Source organism: Triturus cristatus, chromosome 5_2 (genome assembly GCF_964204655.1).
Source record: "Triturus cristatus chromosome 5_2, aTriCri1.1, whole genome shotgun sequence".
Classification (NCBI taxonomy): Eukaryota; Metazoa; Chordata; class Amphibia; order Caudata; family Salamandridae; genus Triturus; species Triturus cristatus.
In genome coordinates, this window is record NC_140588.1 from 64,999,128 (window position 1) to 65,018,413 (window position 19,286).

Below are 19,286 nucleotides of genomic sequence, written 5' to 3' on the forward strand. Positions count from 1 at the left end.
TCCTCAAATGTACATGAGGACCCGCAACCAACAATATTGGAAGAACTGAATACTGTAGCTAATATAGACACCATACCTATCTTTAACATCTCCACCCACACATTGAAACCAGAGGAAGAAGCCATTCTAAGCAGAGGATTATCCTTTGTACCGAATACATACTGCAATAAGTTTAAACTTATGCAGGACATCTTCTCCTTTTTTAGGAAAATTCGCCTAAAAAAATTCTTTTTGGACAAAGACGATGGGGACCCTGAGACCAACCTATCAGGTTGTAAGTTAAAATCCATGTTTACACCTACGTTGGAAATGGTGGGCCCTGAGGTCGCCATTTTCGAAAAACTGGTGCTAAATGATATTAGCAAGATTATGAAATATAATCATCAGAGTAAACCTAACCTTACAACCTTAGAAAGAACTGCCCTATTAAAACTCCAAAATGCACCCGAACTTACAATTAAACCTTGTGATAAAGGTGGGGGCATTGTCCTTATGGATACTCACAAGTATGAGGAAAAGGTTCAACAAATGTTAAATGTGGCTGAGCACTACAGGCCCATCAAAGCAGGAGCTCTGACCAAATTGAAAGAACTTGTCAATCGTACCACGAGTAAAGCCTTTGCAGATGAAATTATATGTGAAAAGGAATATTTGTTTCTTAACAAAACCAATGCAATTATTCCAGCACTGTATGGGGTGCCAAAAACACATAAGAACGTGTCGGATCCTCCATTACGTCCGATTGTTTCTTCCATCAACTCCATAACCGAACCAATATCGAAATATGTGGACACATTCTTATGCCCACTCACAACTCAGTACAAATCCTATATTAAGGACACACGAGATATCATCAACAAACTTGAACATGTACCCTATGACCCCAATAATGAGATCTTAGTCACGCTTGACATTGAAGCGCTTTACACTAATATACCACAACAACAAGCGGTGGAAGCAGTCAAGACCCTCCTAGAAAGAACACAGGGAGAAAGACCAAATGACTTTATATTAGAATGCCTTGAAATAGTGCTAAAAAATAATTATTTTGACTTCAGAGGGGATCTTTATCATCAGATCAAAGGGACCAGCATGGGGGCTTCCTGTGCCCCCAGTGTGGCCAATATATATATGGGTGAGTACGAATTGAAACATATCTTCAATGAAATAGCCCCTTTTTATGAGAATGTTTTAAAATGGCATAGATTCATTGATGATATTTTTTTCATTTGGCGAGGAGATGATGAAACTTTAACCACGTTCATAGAATGGCTAAATGTCAGTGACAAAAATTTGAAATTTACTAGCCATAGAAGCACGGTCTCAGTGGAATTCCTTGATATAATGATACAATCAGATGATGGCAAAATCTCGGTCAATTTTTACAGAAAACCAACTTCTAAAAATACAATTTTGGCACACGCCAGTTATCATCCAAATAGCCAAAAAGATTCCATCCCCTTCGGAGAATTCTTGCGTATTCGACGTAACTGTTCGAATATTAAAGACTATGATAAACATGGGGAGGATCTGAAAAAAAGACTGATTGTACGAGGGTATCCTAGACGCCTGATCAGATCAGCTTATAAGAGGGCACGATATTACAACCGTGATGCCCTGTTAGTAGGCAACACGCGTCCGAAGAACGACAAATTAGTTTGCGTAGTGAATCACTCAACTCTTAACTTCAAACTGAAAAAAGTATTGAACAAAAACTGGCACATTCTCAATGCAGATGAGAATCAAGAGACCATTCAAAAGCCTATCCTCGCATTTCGCAGAAATCGCAATATCAAGGATAGTCTGGTCCATACAAGGCCCAAACAGAGAGAAGTTAATTCGCAAACTACGCTAGTAGGACCACCAATCCTAGGAAACCACAAGTGTGGCTCATGCGTTGCATGTGAAAGCGCGCTAGTCACTGAGTCATGGAATTACCAAGGAAAGGCAGGCAGATTGCGTGATTTCACAAATTGTAGAAGCTACAATCTTGTCTATCTCATTCTGTGTCCCTGTGCTCTCGGATATGTAGGGGAAACAGGACGTGAGTTTAGAATTCGGTATAGTGAGCACAGATCTGCTATAAGAACTAAAAAATTACTCAGCCCTATGGTTCAACACTGTATAGATCTGGGCCATAATGAAAATGAGTTAAGATGGCTAATCCTTGAAAAAGTAAGAAATATCTCGGGCAAAGAAACACAAAAAGTGAGAAAAACACGTGAGAACTATTGGATTTACACCCTAGACACAGTGAAAAATGGTCTAAACGAGGAAATAGTGTGGCATACCGGTTAAGGATGTTAACAATTGATGCGGGAGGTGAGCATGCTATGGACCAGTCACTGCCTATATAATGTATGAGAAAAGTAGTGTGGTAGGGTAGGCATTGGACGCCATCTTACAGGATGTGCCTAAATATGTTCCTGCACATTAGGTATAATTTGAAATTACAGCCCGAGTATATACTTAGGCATTGTAAGTAAAAACACATCATCTACTTACATATATCCTTGTTCTATCCTACATCTACCCCTATTTAGGAACTTGGAGACTAGTTTCGAAGTATATAAGGGCGTTTATGTTCCATCTAAATGATTGTAGTAGATCTCAGCAGTCACTTTACCAATGCCATTTAAACTTCATTTGAGGTTTACACACACTAATATAACCTAACTAGGTTCATCGACAAACAAAAAAGGATACATTCCCTTTGGCAATGGAAATTTACTTTAGCACTGATAAAGAACGGCCAATAACATTTCCAACACGATTGGTATTTGGTATAGAAACCTGCTCTTATAATATCTCATTGCAATAAGATTTGCAATATATATCCCCATGTTTCCTATGGTAGTCAGTATGTTGATTTAGAGAAGCCTCACTAATAGCCGTCCTGTAGGATACATACATACCGGGATCGACCCTTTCCAATATGGCGCCAAAAGTTTACTCGATAACAAAATAGGGAATGTTCACATTTGGGCCGCACGACTTGTAATACATTTCCATTATTTATCTCACTTAATTTTTATGTCAATTTAGATACGCGGCACTACCATGTATGAGATAAATATATTGGGATTGACCCATTCCAACATGGCGCCATCACTTTTCCGACTAAAACAAAATAAACGTTTACACTTGGGTAGTCGGATAGAATTAATACCGATACAATTGGGTTTGACCTATTCCAACATGGCGCCATCATTTTTCCGACTAAAACAAAATTAACGTTCACACTTGAGTAGTCGGATAGAATTTATACCGACACAATCCCTAACAAATACAATATACATAATTCCGCATTACAGGTTCCATAGTGGAATATGGCAGACAATAGCTGGGATCAGCCCAAATTTGTAATAGGGCTCTATGTATTCAAATACCACTCCAAGATGGAGCCAACTTTAGCAGGACAATTCTATGAAGAAAACACACATCGGAAAATGACGTATAGCTTGCCGGCAAGAGAGCCGCAGGTGTTTCGTATTTACCAATTATCCCTAAATTAGGCCGAGGTGAAAGGTATAAAAAGCGGCAGTCCGATCTGAGACCTGCATGGAGCCGGACCACGCCAAGACCCCTTGGAGAACGCCGTACAACATCGAGTAATAGGTGAGAAATCGTCACACGAATTCGTGCGTAACTTTGGGGCTGAACCATGTTTTGAGGTATTTGGAATTTAACCTATCACGAAATCATAGCCCGGAAGATCGTACCTAGACGTAGTGAACTGATAGAGACATTAGACTTTGAGGTTTGGGAGTGGATTATCACATTGGAGGTAGAAGCGCACCAACCCTAACCGACGAGCATTATGTTGCCAGGTAGGGTTAGTAGCATCAGGATAATACATACCCTGATATGTTTGTTGGCCATTAGCAACGATATTGGAATTGACAGGATAATTAAACCAAGAATCTTCTGTTCAAACAATCTGACTTCGGGGCAACCAATAATAACAATAGCTAGTTTGATTCCCTTTTTTCCATTCTAACTTAACCTATTATTTTTTTCACATCAGCGGTCGTAATGGCTTTGAGACTCAGACGCTGAACTTTGACTAAAGAAAGTCCCAATCGACAAGGGAATAAAAACTAAGATCGACCGCCACAACAAATACTGAGGACAGCATTGAAAAAGTAGGTGTAGCCCTATAAATAGTTTGAATTATCTTTAAGTAGGCACAATCCGCCCATTTCATGACTATGAGCAATTGCATAGATAATAACCATCAGTTTCTATGACTATACACAGGTTCAATGAGGCTCATGGGTATCTTGAATGAAATCAATTCCTCTAAATAAAAAGATACGGCGGAGTGATAACGTGGTAAACCGACGGCTCCATTTAACGATTTTCGGAGTGATTTAAACATATATGAGGTATGTTAGATAATGTTTTATTGGACAAATATGCGGTCATATAATGACATACTTATCAGAAATAGATGACCTTTTAATAATTATCTTTTTTCAGCAATAGACATAATCAAACCAATATCACATGATTTCCAGATGACCATACGTCCCCGCATCACTATCAGTGAGCCCACCTGATAGCAGGTAGAGTCACATATGTCTCTCTCGTATCTATCTAATGTAGTAGGTGTAAAAGTACCCCAGAATGGTAGATGTGAAAGTAGAAGTCAAGACTATATATTCTATTCATCTCCTATCAACTCTGTTCTTCTAAACTTTTTCTTCTTTTCTCTATTTTAGTATACCAACGGTATCTTTTTAAGGGCAACGAATTCAGTAGCGTTTTTGCAAACCTGAAATGGGTCATTCAAACTAAACTATGCATTGGAGATAAATTGTATATTCTCCTGTAGGATTGACACATGGTACTTGCTACTATACAAAACTATGTTTAGTAACATTATCCTATTGACTTTTAGATAATTCAGGCCCCCACCCTTGCCCGTGATTAACACACGCAGCAACAGGTCCTGAAGAAGGTGGCATTTGAAGATTGTTAGGCCACCGAAACGTGCGTCGACCAGAGAGTTTGAGACACCCCAACGTTTAACAATCCATCAGAGGATCCAGCAGCTTGCCCTGTTGGACGAGCGCTAATTTTGCTGTTTTTCCTTTTCTTTGGGGTGCGGTTTGTAAGGTGTTGTATGAATGTGATATGTATGTAGATACTTTAGAGGTATGACTGGTGTGGGGTTATTCTTATCTTTGTTGTTGTGAACCATTGATGAAATTTACAGGGTATGACTATTGAAAAGATGTTTGTTTACACTCTGTATTTTATAAAAAGACAAAACCTTTTACAAAAGAAGCAATGAATTGTATTGTATAATGGGAAAAAGCAACAGATTATGAAGAAATAATGCATAAATAACTAAAAATATAAATAAATTTTTTTTTTATATAAATGCACACATAGCAGTGGTATTTATCTCCATGTGTATCCACACTAAATAAAATAAGATAGGTCTAGAGGGATACTGTTCAGTATAGTCGATATTTTCCTTGTTCCCCCTGTTCCCTGACCTCAAATTAACCTTTTAGGGGGTTCCCTTTTTCTGTATGACTAATTGGGGTTCCCTAACTGGTACACACCAGCCTGCCACCATGAGACATGTTTCTGGACCCCTGGGGTGGGAGCTTTCGCTCCCTGAGTCCAGAAACAAAGCCTTTCCTGGGCCAATGTAGTCACACCTCCCCCAGGTCAGGAAGAGCCATTTGTGGCAGAGGAGCTTCAAAGACCTTGCCGCCTTTGTAATGCGACCCCCAGCCTCTCCTGCTATTAGGAGCAGGCCCCCTTCCTGTCTCCACTCCTTTTCAGCTGGAAGACAGGTGGGAACAATTAGAGCAGCCCAGAAGGTGTGCCTACCTCTGCCAACCGCACCCCTCAGGTGGGGGAGGCGAGGTGAAGCCCACTCTTCAGTGCCCGCCATCTTGCAGATGGCAGGCACTCATCAATTAGGATCGGGGACTGTGCCCACTCCCCCACGTGGGCTGAGCACACCAAGGGTTTAGTCACCCTCACCCAGATTCACCCCTACCTCCACCACTGTTGCCTTATGGAAAAAGGCAACAGCCGCTCTTGGTTGGAAAGATAGAGTCACGCAGGTTACTCCGTTACTTGACTCCTACCGATTGAGGATGTTGTCCAAGCAACCAGGATTTGATAAATAGGACCTGATCGGCCTCTCGAAGGTCGTTGATATGTGGAACGCCGGGGGGGGGGGGCTGACTCCATTCACTGACTTGCAAAGAGACTGCCAGCTGCAGGGAGGGGAGACCTTTCGTTATCTCCAGGCCTGCAACGCTCTTCAGAGCTATCCCTAAAGGGACAGACTTGCCAGTCTCCACGCCCCTAGAGGATAGGCTTTTGGACGATTATCTCCTAGAGAAGGCCATCTCATTAACCTATCGTAAAATCCTGAATAACACGCAAGATACCCAGGAGAGAACTCGCTTAAAGTGGGCGACCGACATAGGAGAGATAGACGACGAAGACTGGCGGGAGCCCCTCACCTCCCCTCGCGAGGTGGCAATCCGATCTCGCTTTAAACTTATTCAACTTAAATTACTCCACCGAGTCTACTATACTAGTTCGTGGTTGGTCAAGATGGGGCTCCTAGAATCCCCGAATTGCCCTCGGGGATGTGGCCACGTTGGTACCTATATACATCAGTGGTGGGAGTGCCCGATCCTTCGGAGGTACTTGGAGAAGATTATATCAGATATGTCCCGGATAAGTAAGGTGCCTATTGATGTATCCCCTCGACTCTGTCTTTTAAATATTTGGGAAGCCACGGACCTGTCCCGAACCGAGAGACTGTGGGTTTCTTTGGGCTGTATGGTTGCGAAACGTAATATAGCGAGAACAGGGAAGGGGGGAGTTCCACTACGACACACTGAATGGGAGTCCGATATGGATTGGTGTATGCAGGCAGAGAGAGTAATTTATGAAAGTTGGGTTGCCCGCATAAATGGACAAGAATTTGGGGCCCATGGAATGAAAGTAGGGGCTTCCTCTGTACCCCTTTTGCCGATTCTGCCTCAGCACTGTTTGCTAACATAGATGTTTGATGTGTGACTACAAGGGAAACTACAAACCAACTGATTCCACCACTGACCCTGTGACAATTTTCCATCTTGATTGTATTACCTTATCAAGATTATCTGTGAACGTTGATTATAGCACCGTACTGCATCTGTTTATTGTGTGTTTGTATGTTACTTAATAAAAAAGATTTTTTTAAAGGGTGTTGTCGTCACCCTAAGGTCAGTAGCCCATTGGCTACTGACCTCGAGACCCCTAAAACGCCCCCTAAATACTTTATTTAGGGGGCAGCCCTCAACCAAGAAGACAGATTCCTGCAACCTACGAAGAAGGACAAAAAAAGACGCACAGCAAAGAAGACTGTAGAGAACAACTGACTTATCCCTAGCCCTACCGGTCCGTCTGCAGTTTCCAGAGATCTTGCACTATAAGTCACCTTGTCCTGCAGCCAGCGACCTCCGGCACCCCTGGGAGGACTGACTTCCTTCCACAAAGACCGGATCTCCTGTGAACAGCAGCTCTGGTCAAAAGAAACAGCCAAGACAGACTCCAAGCCTGCTGAGGACACAGAAACCCGATGCCTACGGCCTGAGTCAGAGTGGCCCACCAGGCCCTGAGAGGTCTCCCTGAAATCACCTGCAGCCTCTGCACGGAGAACCCCCCACAAATCGTGAGTGGCCCGATAAGGTGAAATCTGACCTCAAAAGACACCCCTGCATCCAGCACCTTTGGAGATGTGAACCCGAGGTGCACCTACGTCCCTGAGCCCTCCAACTTACCTGTCCAGCTGTTGGTCCTCTCGGAAGTCTTCCTGGACCGACCCTGCAGCCAAAATCCAAAACTGGCAACTCCCGTTTAAAACAACAGGGCACCCGATGCTAAAACAGCACACTGCACCCAGCTGTCCCTGCGTCGCTACGGGTGCACCTTATGTGCTAACTTAGATCCCCCCCTTGCCTAACACCAGGAGCTTTGCTCCCACAACATTATGGCCTGATCATGAGCAGCTACCAACCGGAGGCCCCCTATGCCCCTTTGGATAACATTGGGCCTCAGCACTCTGCATCCGGCCGCCCTTGTGCCGCTGAGGGTGTTCTGAGAGTGCATCCTCGACCCTGGGGGAACCCTGGTTCTAACCCCAGAATAACAACTCCCACAAACAAGTACTTACCTGTAAACTGATAACTTAATTTCCTTCCATAGGATTGCATTGACTGCTTTTCTTTGAAAATTCTTCCATGTGTGGAGTTGGTTTGTATGAAAACTTGAAAAACTGCAAATGTACCAAAAGTGAATTACTTACCTTTCTTCCAGGAAATGTCTCAGTGTGATATCTAGGCATATCACACTGATTAGCAAAAGTAACTTAAAGTAATCCAAGAAGTAACGAGAATTGTAATCAACAAAGTAACTGAAAAGTAATTCCAAACTGTTGACTTAACTGTAATTCAACCAACTACATTTGAACCTGCATTCAATTGTAAAACACTGCATAAGATTTTTGTAAAGTATTATTTCACTTTCCTGCACCAGGCTTGGCTTGGTTCTAGATATAAAATAACTAATATTTTTGATAGAAACAAATTGGTCTGAGTTCAGTTTTTGAGTGTGTGACATCATTTGCTACCTGAGTGTGTACAACAAATTCTTAACACTACCCTCTGATAAAGCCTTACTGCTCACCCACACTACCACACAAACAGAGTAAGGTGCTATCTACTTTTAGCTTTTCCTACCTTTGGGGTTCCACTGGACTCTGTGCAAGCTATACCTCATTTTGGTATAGTATATACAGAGCCTGCTTCCTACAGACAAATTTTAACAAATGTAAGTTTTAATTTCCTTTAATTTATATACCTTCCTTGTGTGCAGCTCTCTGTATACAAGGTCTTTACAATTCCATATACAAATTCAGTACATAGGAAGCTTAAGCAGTAAACTAACTTCTGTGAATGTTCGCCCCAATTCAAGGTTGATAGGTGTATTGGGTGCACTCTTAGCAAGTCCTACACGTGTTTTCAAAAATCGATTCTGTCTGACAGATAACACTTTAATACCCATATGCCCCAACACTTCTCCACAATGGACACTGTTACAATGGCCTATACTTCATATACTGTCAGAGCTGCTAATATTGCTCTGTCACCAGTTGTTTTTAGGTCTCGCCTACGCAGCGCGCATGCGCTGCATGGGAAGGAGACCTTTAGCAATTGGCACAGCTTTGGGGGCAAAAACTTGCACGCGTTGCATTGCTTTGAAAGGCAACGCGTGCACGTCTGGTGATTCCCTTGCCATATCTTACCAATTATCGTGCCTTGCTGCTCGCTCCCGCAAGGTAATCGCGCAGGGCCCCTCCTCTCTCCCCCTTCTGCTGCGCGAGGCGCCCGCGCTTGTTTATTTTAGCACAGCTCTGGGTGGGCCCACAAATAGGTGCCCTTTTAAACCAACCTTTCTCCCTCCCCTTCTTTTTCCTTCCTCTTCCCGTCCGCTCTCTACTGTATACCTCTGGCCACCGCTCGTTGCACACTTTTCGTCTCCTCCTTCTCTGGCCCTTTCATCGTGCCCTGTTCTAGTGCCCGTGTCGCACCCGGAGTTTCCCTTTTAAGCAGGCAGACGTTTCGGTGGCTCCTGCCTCGGCTGAGGCTCCTTCTCACTGTCTGAGGCACACGAGTCACTCGCGGACCTCAGCGCACTGCCCGACTCAGAAGGCTGCACAGGAGTGCGGGGTTCCGCTGCCGTCCTCGCTGCACCTCCCCCCTTCGTGACGACATCCTGCATGCCCTCATCGGAGTCCTGCCCCAAACTCTCCACTGTCTCCTTCTGTGCTGCCTTCGCCTTCCCGAGCCCTCCACTGTCTGACCACTTCGAGTCCACCACTGCCTCTGCTGCCCACCTGGAGCCCTCCCCTGCCCCTTCTAACCCAGGGCTGCCCCTTGCACTCTGGTTCCCCCTCCGAGTCCTTGGCTGTTTTGGTTTTTCAGACCCCTCTTCTGAGGACCCTGTGGAGCTCTAAACAGAGCCATCCCCATATCGCTTCCCTCAGCTGTTCACAACTGCTCCCCTCGGAGGGGTTCACTTCTCACCTTCGACCCGGACACGAACCGGTGCTGGATTGCTTAACCTGTCTGAATCTCGCTAATCCACGCAGGTCTATGTTTGACCCCTTACTCCCAGGTGATACAGTCTGCCCTTAAAGTTCGTGTTTTGTCTTGTTTAAGTAACTTTTGATCTATTTGAGCTAGAAGCTAAATTGTTTGGGTCCATAATCATGCAAAAACGCTGCAGAATCGCATCATTTCAATGGCCCTTCTGATAATACATTGCTCCTGTCACAAACATCATATTCATACAGACGAAAACGGCATAAATTAATAGGTACTTTTTTTATAACGCATTTTATTGTTTGTGTTCCAGACATATCCATGATCACAGCAGTGAAGTGCATGGAGTTCAACTTTCTAACATCATTATCTGATAATCACCACTGGACTGGACCCCAGTTACAATCGACATATGTAGTGCTCGCCCCCGGCCCCTGGTCCCCCCCTCCCCCCCCCCCCCTCGTCCCCACCACCACCACAACACTATTTCATTCCTTGGTTACCTATCTCTTAGCAGCTACTAGCCCCGTCCAGAGCAGTGCAGTTTGGCATCTATTACAATGCAGGTCAACAGGCACACTCAGTAGGGCTAATCTGGGGTCCTTCGAGACTCTCCACCCCAATACCCAAATTAATAGTTACTTTTAATAATTTTAATCACATAGAATTTACACCTCATTGCTATTATGAGTTTAAAATGAATGTTTGAGACTATGCCTCGAAAGGCACATGAATAATGGCGGACTCTGAATCACAGGGGTCAAACCTTGTTAGTAAAAAAACAAAGGGCTCCATGGCTATCACTCCTGTGCTTAGGTTTTACCATACTGGTTTTCTCTTGTGAAGGATCTAACCCCTGTATGTGTTATACATAGCTGCCAAGTTCCCCAGGTCCATGTGTGACTACTTTGGTTAATGTTGACTTTTTCTGGGACTTGTAGTTTTACTGAACCCAGTATAGCACAAGGACTACAAGTCACAGATCTTTGAGAAAAAATCACCAGGACTGGACTTACTAGTCACGCATGGACCGAAGACCTGTAGCAGCTATGGTTGTATGTATGTAGTTTCTCATTTTGTTAAGTCCATACGTGTAATCTCACTTTACTGTAAAGGCCAAATGCAATAAAAACAAAAGAAAAGTGTTTAATGGAATTCACAGGTTGGGACTTTCCGCGTCAGACACAGAGCCGGGTAAATATTCCTGGAAGCAGCTCCTATCTGAAGACTGCAGAACAGCTTGTCTTTATGCACGGACACCAGAAGACAGGCTGGATACAGCTATCGGAAAGAGCACCCCGCTAATAACAGCCCCAAGAGTACATTGCTGTTTCATACATACAAACAACATGGAAACATCCGAGAGGTTTTGTCCGTTGACTAACCAACATACGCTTGTAGGCTTAGACATCATTCAGGGCCGGATTGAGAACTCAAAGCATCCATGGCAATTTTGACAGACCAGCCCCACTGCTGCCTTTGTTACTGGAGTGCAATATAGCAGCACTACCGCACAACCAGCCCACAGTAACAACAAGCATTGTCATAGCCAATAGGTCTCGCCTTTGGGACCTTATAAGTGTTTAGCCATGCAACAGTTGATGTTGTTGCGCCAAGGATATTGTGCTGGATAACTAAACCCTTATAAGGTCCCAAAGGCGAGACCTATTGGCTATGCCAATGCTTGTTTAGTCATGCTACTGCCACTGCTCTTTGAGAAAGAATAATGTTCTACATCTTAGGATCCTCACTGATAGTTCTAAACATAAAATAATTCCCGCTAGCCTGGGGGAACCCCAGATCACTTCTGTCATATGACTTTTTAGAGAAATGAAGTGCAAACTGTGGCCCCTGAACCCCTGGATTCTCCTCTCAATGTCTTACACATGCACCGTTTATTTTGGAGTAGCAAGATCCCAGTCTCTTAAGGACAGAGGTTGCAATGTTGCAGGCCTCCATAACATGGTTCACACATGGACATTCGTAGGGTGTTCCCAATCAAAGCCTATCTCATAATTATTAAGGAAGACTTTCTGCAATTCCTTGCAAATAGCTTATGTGTGCTGTGCTCGTTGTCTGGCTTCTGTCCAGTGAAAGAACGACACAGATTGCAGTGCAGATACTATCCAAAGACATTGGTGTGCTGCCATCTAGTCAGATGATTTACAAAATGAATAGGTGATTGGCCACTCTGAAAGAGCAAGACTGTGTGTTGCTGCAGCCTATAGTACTTTGTGGGTTGCATTGGGTGTTTTAAGTAGGGGCAGGGACATACTTGCACTATTCCCAGCACCTCTGTATAATTGGTAAAGTGCAGTGGATGAACTCTTAAGTAATCTTCGTCCACACCCTTGATTTTGGGGACTCTGGAGGCTTCAGGTGCACTAGGTCTCATTACTATATACACAGAGGAGAAAGAGAGGGAAACATACCAAGGGCACACTCCGCTCAACTAATCACATAAACAAAAGCCCTTGGTATGGCGCACACATCAAATCATTTTGTACAGGTTTTCAGGGTCCACTTCATCTGTATCTAAGATAGTGCTGTCTCTAGTGTACATCTAAAGAGACATCCCTGTGTGCGAGTACTGTAAAAACAAAAATCCAAAAACATCAGGTGCAGAGGGAAATATAGAGTGCAGCTATAAAACACCCTTAGAAGAAAAACATAGGGAGTGCCTCACGTAAGCAACCACCAGGGAGCGAGTGGCAGGTTCTCGCCAATTTGCTTACTATATCATCATCAGCACCTCTCCTATGCATGGGAAGGAACCAACACCCTGACAAGTGTAGAATAATGTTGTGTGTGTATTGTAACCTATCTGCTTGTATTATGTGAACAACACATCTCAACACCTCCCTCAGAGGTCCCCACAGTGGGAGGAGAAGCTTCTTCTTCACAAGGAAAAGTTGAAAATTAGTTGCATTGCAATAAGCTTTCATCTTTAATTATCAAATGCCCGCACTAGTCTCATGACATTTGGCCTTCAAGTCTGACTTAGAAGGCCTTCGCGCTAGATCCATTTAATGGTGCACTTGAGCAGATCCTAGGTCCACAGATTCCCCCTCTCCCAGAAATCAACAGTTATAATGATGGTTATCCAAGCAGGGCTTTTCCTTGAAATACAGGTTTATTCACTGGCTATTGTTTGACCTACTTTGAAACCATAAGAGCACTGTTTTGTGTTGATAAATCAAAGTACCCAAACTCCTGCCTCTAATGCATCTGCTGTGACTATACATGTTGGTGCTAAATAGATGTATATTTCATAGTTGCTTATTGATCAGAAATACAGGTTTTTCCTCCCCACTAAATTGGGAAATGCTGCCTGCTCACCTCATGAACAATCATGGATGTGTCTTTTGTATGAGGCAATTTATTGAGTAGCACAAAGGTGGAATTCCTGTATCAGGCTTCTACTTTTACTATGATCCAAGTTGACTCACAAGTTACAGAAGAACAAAGAGTATCGCATGTTCATCATATTTTGACTTTAGGACCATCTTGGAGATGACGTAGGGGGAATCGTATACTCAATTTAGGACATGGTTATGCACCCATGCGCTCAGTTTCTAGTTTTGGAGGTCTAGTTACTAAGGTATAGTCCTTCAGTCAACATTGTCTTTTCATGACCATCTAATTTACTGGTGCAGAAGGCAGTCTACCAACGTTCCATGACAAAGCAAATGTCTCATATTTGTTATGGAGAAAAATGTTAACCTGGGGACTCACCAATGAACTGTATAAATTCAGAAAAATGTTTGTGTTGCAAAATCCAGTTATAGTAAGAGGTTTTAATGGCCATCCCTCATATGTCGTGTCTTTGCCACCTTCTCTGTTTTGGAATTTAAATGCGCTCTCGTGCATTTAAACTTTATGGTATCCAAGTAAACTTGTGACAATTTCCTTGTATCTCTTGTCTGCTTAGTAAGTTCTAGTGTCTCATTGTAATAAAGTTGTTTTCAAAATGCATCATTCATTCTTTAAGACTATACCCTTCTGTGTTTGTATGAACCAAGACAACTTGCTGTCTGATTTTTGTCAAGTCCCTTTAAATGGTAAAAGAACCCTTAACAATCATTACATTGAGAGTGCTCTCTTTTTGCTTAGAGTTCACAGAGTCCATTAAATTCATACAAAGTGTTCATTATCTCAGTGGTCTTAATATTTATTTGCAGATCATATGCAAAGGATGCCTGTCCTAGATTTGATGCTTGTTGCTTGTTGTGTTTAGACCATTCTCCGGCTTAATTCAGCAGAATTTTCTGAGATTTTGTGTTTCTCACTCTCTATCGGACTTGCGTCTATGGAAACCTTCCAGCAAGCATAGTTGCAGGGGCCTGGAGCAGAAGTTAAAAGTATTGACTCTTAAATAAGTCTGCTCATCCCTCCACTCTAACTTTCTCGCGGATGTGGATATAGCATTACTATTCACAAAGGCAACTGTTTCAGGAGCCCTTGCTGACTCAAGTGTGGTTGATGACTAGCATGGTTTTCCCTTTCATCTTGGTGTTGAGAATGAGCATTTGACAGTTTTTATTGAGAAGATTTTCTTGTTTAAAGGGAAGGGCTTTTAGGGATTGCTGCTTGCTAACAGGACATTTACCACATAAACTTCCTGTGAACAAAATAATTAGCGTACACAAAGTTTCAAGCAAAGTTAATGACATGCCTCTGTCTGAGCTTGTTAGTTGTCTGTTGCACATTAAGACTGGTATAGTTATTATTCTGCTTTTGATGTTGATTCAGAATGCCCGCACCCTTTGTAAGAGGGTGATCTTTAATGCCCTAGTCTAAAATGTATATTGAATTTCTGAATCAGGCAAAGATGCTGAGATCCTCTGACATGCATCTTCAATTAAGTTGCATTACGAAGGAATGGCTATGTACTGTACAGGGCCATGCTGATTTTCTTATAACCCCATATTAATCACTTCAGTAATATTTTGCATTATAATCGGTGGGCATATAACGCCTGTGCATGTACTCCTAATAATAGTTGAGCTACTGCACATTGCACAAAATGATGTGTGCCTGTTTTTTGTGTAATAAAGGTTTGAGAATAACCTGCAAAGTTGGATTTTATATAGATTTCATATCTTTGGAGCATCCTTAACTTGCCACTCTTTAAACCCTGTTGTGGCATGAGATCCCTTCAAACCACTAAAAGTGCATAGTCGGGCAGGCCTCGAATAGTAAACTGATATCTCCATATTTCTGCAGCCATTGTGAAATGGTACAAGGAAAGGAAGGATCCTGGATCAGGTGTGTACATGGATTGGAATGTGTGAGGTAAACTGAATTCTAGCCATTTTTTGTGAGGATCGGTCGGCTTTACATTTTTCTTCAAATCTCAGTTTATCTAGGTGTCTGGCTTTCCTCCTGCTACAGTGGTGAAGGGGTGCTTATTATTAGTTTATTAGTTTATTCTGCTGACAAATAAAAGCCCCATTTCCTGTGCTTTGGGGGTGGACCACCACAACTTCCCAAAGCCCCATCACCAGATCTCCAGGGTCAGCCTGTGCCATATGGGGGATACAGTCATTCCATTAGAAGTGTTTTTGAGTAGCCTATACTTCATACATTACAAGAAAGTAATACTTTCATGACTTAATAGGAAATTAACACTTCAGATGAAAATGTTTAGGTGAAATGTACTAAGCTCGTTTTTCAGTTTGGCCACTGGATTCTAGCTTACGTACTCTGGAATTAATAATTCACAATGTGTGCATGTTTAACGTTCTTGTTTAAATACTTCATTCTTCAGATTCCTCATTTCTTGAGTATCTTTACAGGTGCCAGCAGACTGGTCTTGGGAAAATTTCCATAGCTCTCCCTCGACAGTAAGGGGCGTCCGTTCTCATCGGTGCGCAAAGTGACGCCATGTGACATCACAGGAGCCAATAAGTGTCCTCACTCTGGAGACAACTTCAGTTCTGTTTCTTTATGCACTTTCAACATAATCCAAAGCTCTTTCGAGAGTTCTCTCGAGAAAAATATATTTCTTTCAAGACAATGCAAAAGTATCATATTGAAGCCAAAACAGTCCAGATTCAAACCATGAAAGGACTGTGGTCGTCAAATGTTGGTTACCAATCCCCTCAATATTTGCCTCTGGTAGCTAGGTTTGGGTCATGACTCGATGCCCTTTGACTCAAATTATGCGCCCAAAAACCACTGATGAGAGGTAAGCCAAACTCTTTATGGCCTGGGTCAAGGATGGCATGAGAGGCAGAAGCAAGTCACTCCCTCGATCCAGATCGAGGTCTCCACAGTCATCGAAGTTTAGGTCTTTTCACAACAAGCACAACAAGAAGAAACCCTTTAACAGGAAGAAAGAGAGGTAAGTCTCCAAGGGGTTCTCCCCTCAGACACCTCTTTGGGGGGTAGCTGGTAAAAATTCAGGCCCCTTCTGTGGCCAGTGATGCCTGCCCCAGCAGAGTTTAGAGTGTCACTGCCGCCTCCAGTGACCAGCAAACATTCCTACTCCGAGTTTCAGAAACCCAGTTTGGAATTGCTGTTTTACCTGAATGCCAGGTTTGAAGTATTCAGGTAAGCTGTGGTCCCATTCTGGAGCACCATTTACGCCTTCATGCCCCAGGCAGTGACACCGTTGGCTCCATTGATTACTTCAGTGGCGCCGACATTGATGCTGAAAACTCTCACTGACGCCCATGCGGTCCTAGCTTTGACAACATCGGTGTCGATAAGGGATCAGGCCCTCCCCACTTCAAAGCCTTCAGAGTTGGTTCAGAGGTCAAGAAAAGAGACACAGTGCCTGCTGGTGGAGCAGCAATATAAGGCGAAAAACGACTCCCTATATATAACTTTTTTCATGGATGTAGATCAGAATGAAGCAGGAGACCCTTGTGATATCCCTGAGGGTTTTTTGGAGTTTGCAGAGGCCAATAGGCTCAACATCTGACAAAAGCTAGGGTTTTTTGACCCTTTGCGCCCCCTCACCCTTTCCCCTCATCCCCTACCTCTCCCCCATGGGACCTATCACAACACCATTAGGAAGGCAGCAGAAAAGTTGGGCCAGTCCCTGACCACTATAGAAGTTGCCATTTTTGCAGAGGTGCCACACCATACATTCCATTCAGCAGGACCTCTCCTTCCTTTTAATAAAGCCCTGCTTGATCCTGTCCTTTTCACCTGGACCAAACCCTCATCCTCTTCAGCTGGTAACAGGACAATAGGAGATACAGACCAGCACCCTATGATCTTCATTGTCTTTCACAGCACCCTTCCCCTGAAAGCATAATTTTTCCGGCGTCTTCCTCTTCAAAGTTTTCTATTGGCACCAACCTTTTGGCTCCCGTTGAAAAAGGAATCAAAAAGCTTTTGAGAGTCTAGCTGCTAAGTCTCTCAATTCCACATGCCTCTTAGTCAGGTATAATCCTGCCTTTGTGGGACATTACCAGTTTAATTTTTTCCAAGCTGCTTGATGACCTCCAAACACACTTCATGGACCCTGTATGCGAGGGTCAGGCTGCTTCGGGGCAAGACTCAGTAGCCAACGCAATGGGGACATCAACGGTGGTGTTCTAATGATGTCCAGTCACCCCTGACTGACCTCCGGATTGATGGCTAAAAAAGAACAGCTCGGTCACTTCTAAAAAGAGAGCCAACCAGGGATTTTGTACATATCGTGGCTTTGAAAGAGGTCTCAATTCCGCCAGTGTCAGGTAACCATGGCACAGGGACTGTGGGAAGAGAAAAGGTTGAACTTCCTCTTAGCCTGATAATTCCTCCTCCTCTCTGGCCACTGGAGGGAATCAGTTTTAGTTTGTCTTGTTTGGAGACTGGTTTTCCTCTTTTTCACAGGCCTGGAACGACTTAACTGTGAACCAATGGGTCGTACTTTTCCACAATCCCCTCCCGGAATCACCTCTCCTTGCTCAGACATTACGCAGGAACTCTTTCTCCTGCTACAGCAAGAGGTTGCTTCTTTGCTGTGGAGAGGAGCTTTGGACAACAAAGCTAATCCTGGTACTTTCTTGTTCCAGAGAAGGATGGCGTTCTTTGTCTGATTTAGGACCTCGGGGTCTTGAGCCTTTTCATGCAGAAGTAGAAGTTCAAGATGCTCCCCCTAGCTCATGTTCTTCTAGCACTGGAACTGGGAGACTGAATGGTTTCACTTGACTTGCAGGACGCTTCTTTCCATATACTAATTCTGAAGTCCCACATGAAGTACCTAATGTTTGTGATGAGCATGACTCACTATCAGGTTGTAGCTGGTCCCTTTGGACTGATGTTGGCATCATGAGTTTTCATGAAGGTGATGACAGTGGTGGCGGCCCATCATGGAGGAATATTGAGGGTTCCAGTTTTGCTCCACCTGGGTCAACGGCTCCTGAAAGCCAGGATTCTGTAGATGGTGCTGTCCCATCTGCAGTTGGCAGCATCTCTGCTGTATGACCTGAGCTTTTCCATAAGTGTATCCAAATCTGACCTGGAGCCCTCCAAGCACCTCTTGCTTATAGGGGCAGTAATGGACACCACCTTAACACAAACTTTTCCACCTGTGTAGAGAATACGTGTCATCCAATCTCTGCGCAGGCTCTTTAAGGAAGCTCCCTGCTTTTGTGTCCTTTGTGTCCTTCGCTGCTCAGTCTTCTGGCTACTTGCATCTTTCTGGTCATTCATGCCTACTGGCGTATGAGGGCCCCCCCAGTGTGCAGGCAGCGGTTCCAACATGAGGGAAATCTGTTGGTCTACATAATGCTCTTCAGGAAGATTTCTGTAGAGCTTTCCTGAGTAGGTGTATAGGAGAACTTGTCCAGTGGAATGTCCTTCCAGTCCCCTCGAGCCATGGCCACGGTAGTGACAAATCTCTCCACTCTAGGGTGGGGTGCTTGTCACTGTCTGATGCAAGGAGCTTTGAGGGATGTGTTTCGGTTACAGTGGATTGTCCCTCTTCATTTTGCATTCCCTTCCATACAATTGATTCCAGGGGTCCTGCTGATGATCAGCCAAGACAGGCCCAAATCATCTTGGTGGCTACAGATTGGCTGAGAGGATGGTGGAACACAGAACTTCTGCACCTCTTCCGTTGTCCCCTTCTTTGTCTTCCTCTCAGTGCGGAGCTTCGCTGCCAATCAGAAGGTCAGGTTCTCTATCTGAATACACCTTCATGTGTTGAGATCAAGT

General features: G+C 43.7%; 1 protein-coding gene across 1 annotated transcript in view; it reads left to right on the top strand.

Moving 5' to 3' along the window:
- Window positions 1-19,286, top strand: part of NFX1 (nuclear transcription factor, X-box binding 1) — a 660,521-nt gene that overhangs the window by 248,618 nt on the left and 392,617 nt on the right. The window lies entirely within an intron of this gene.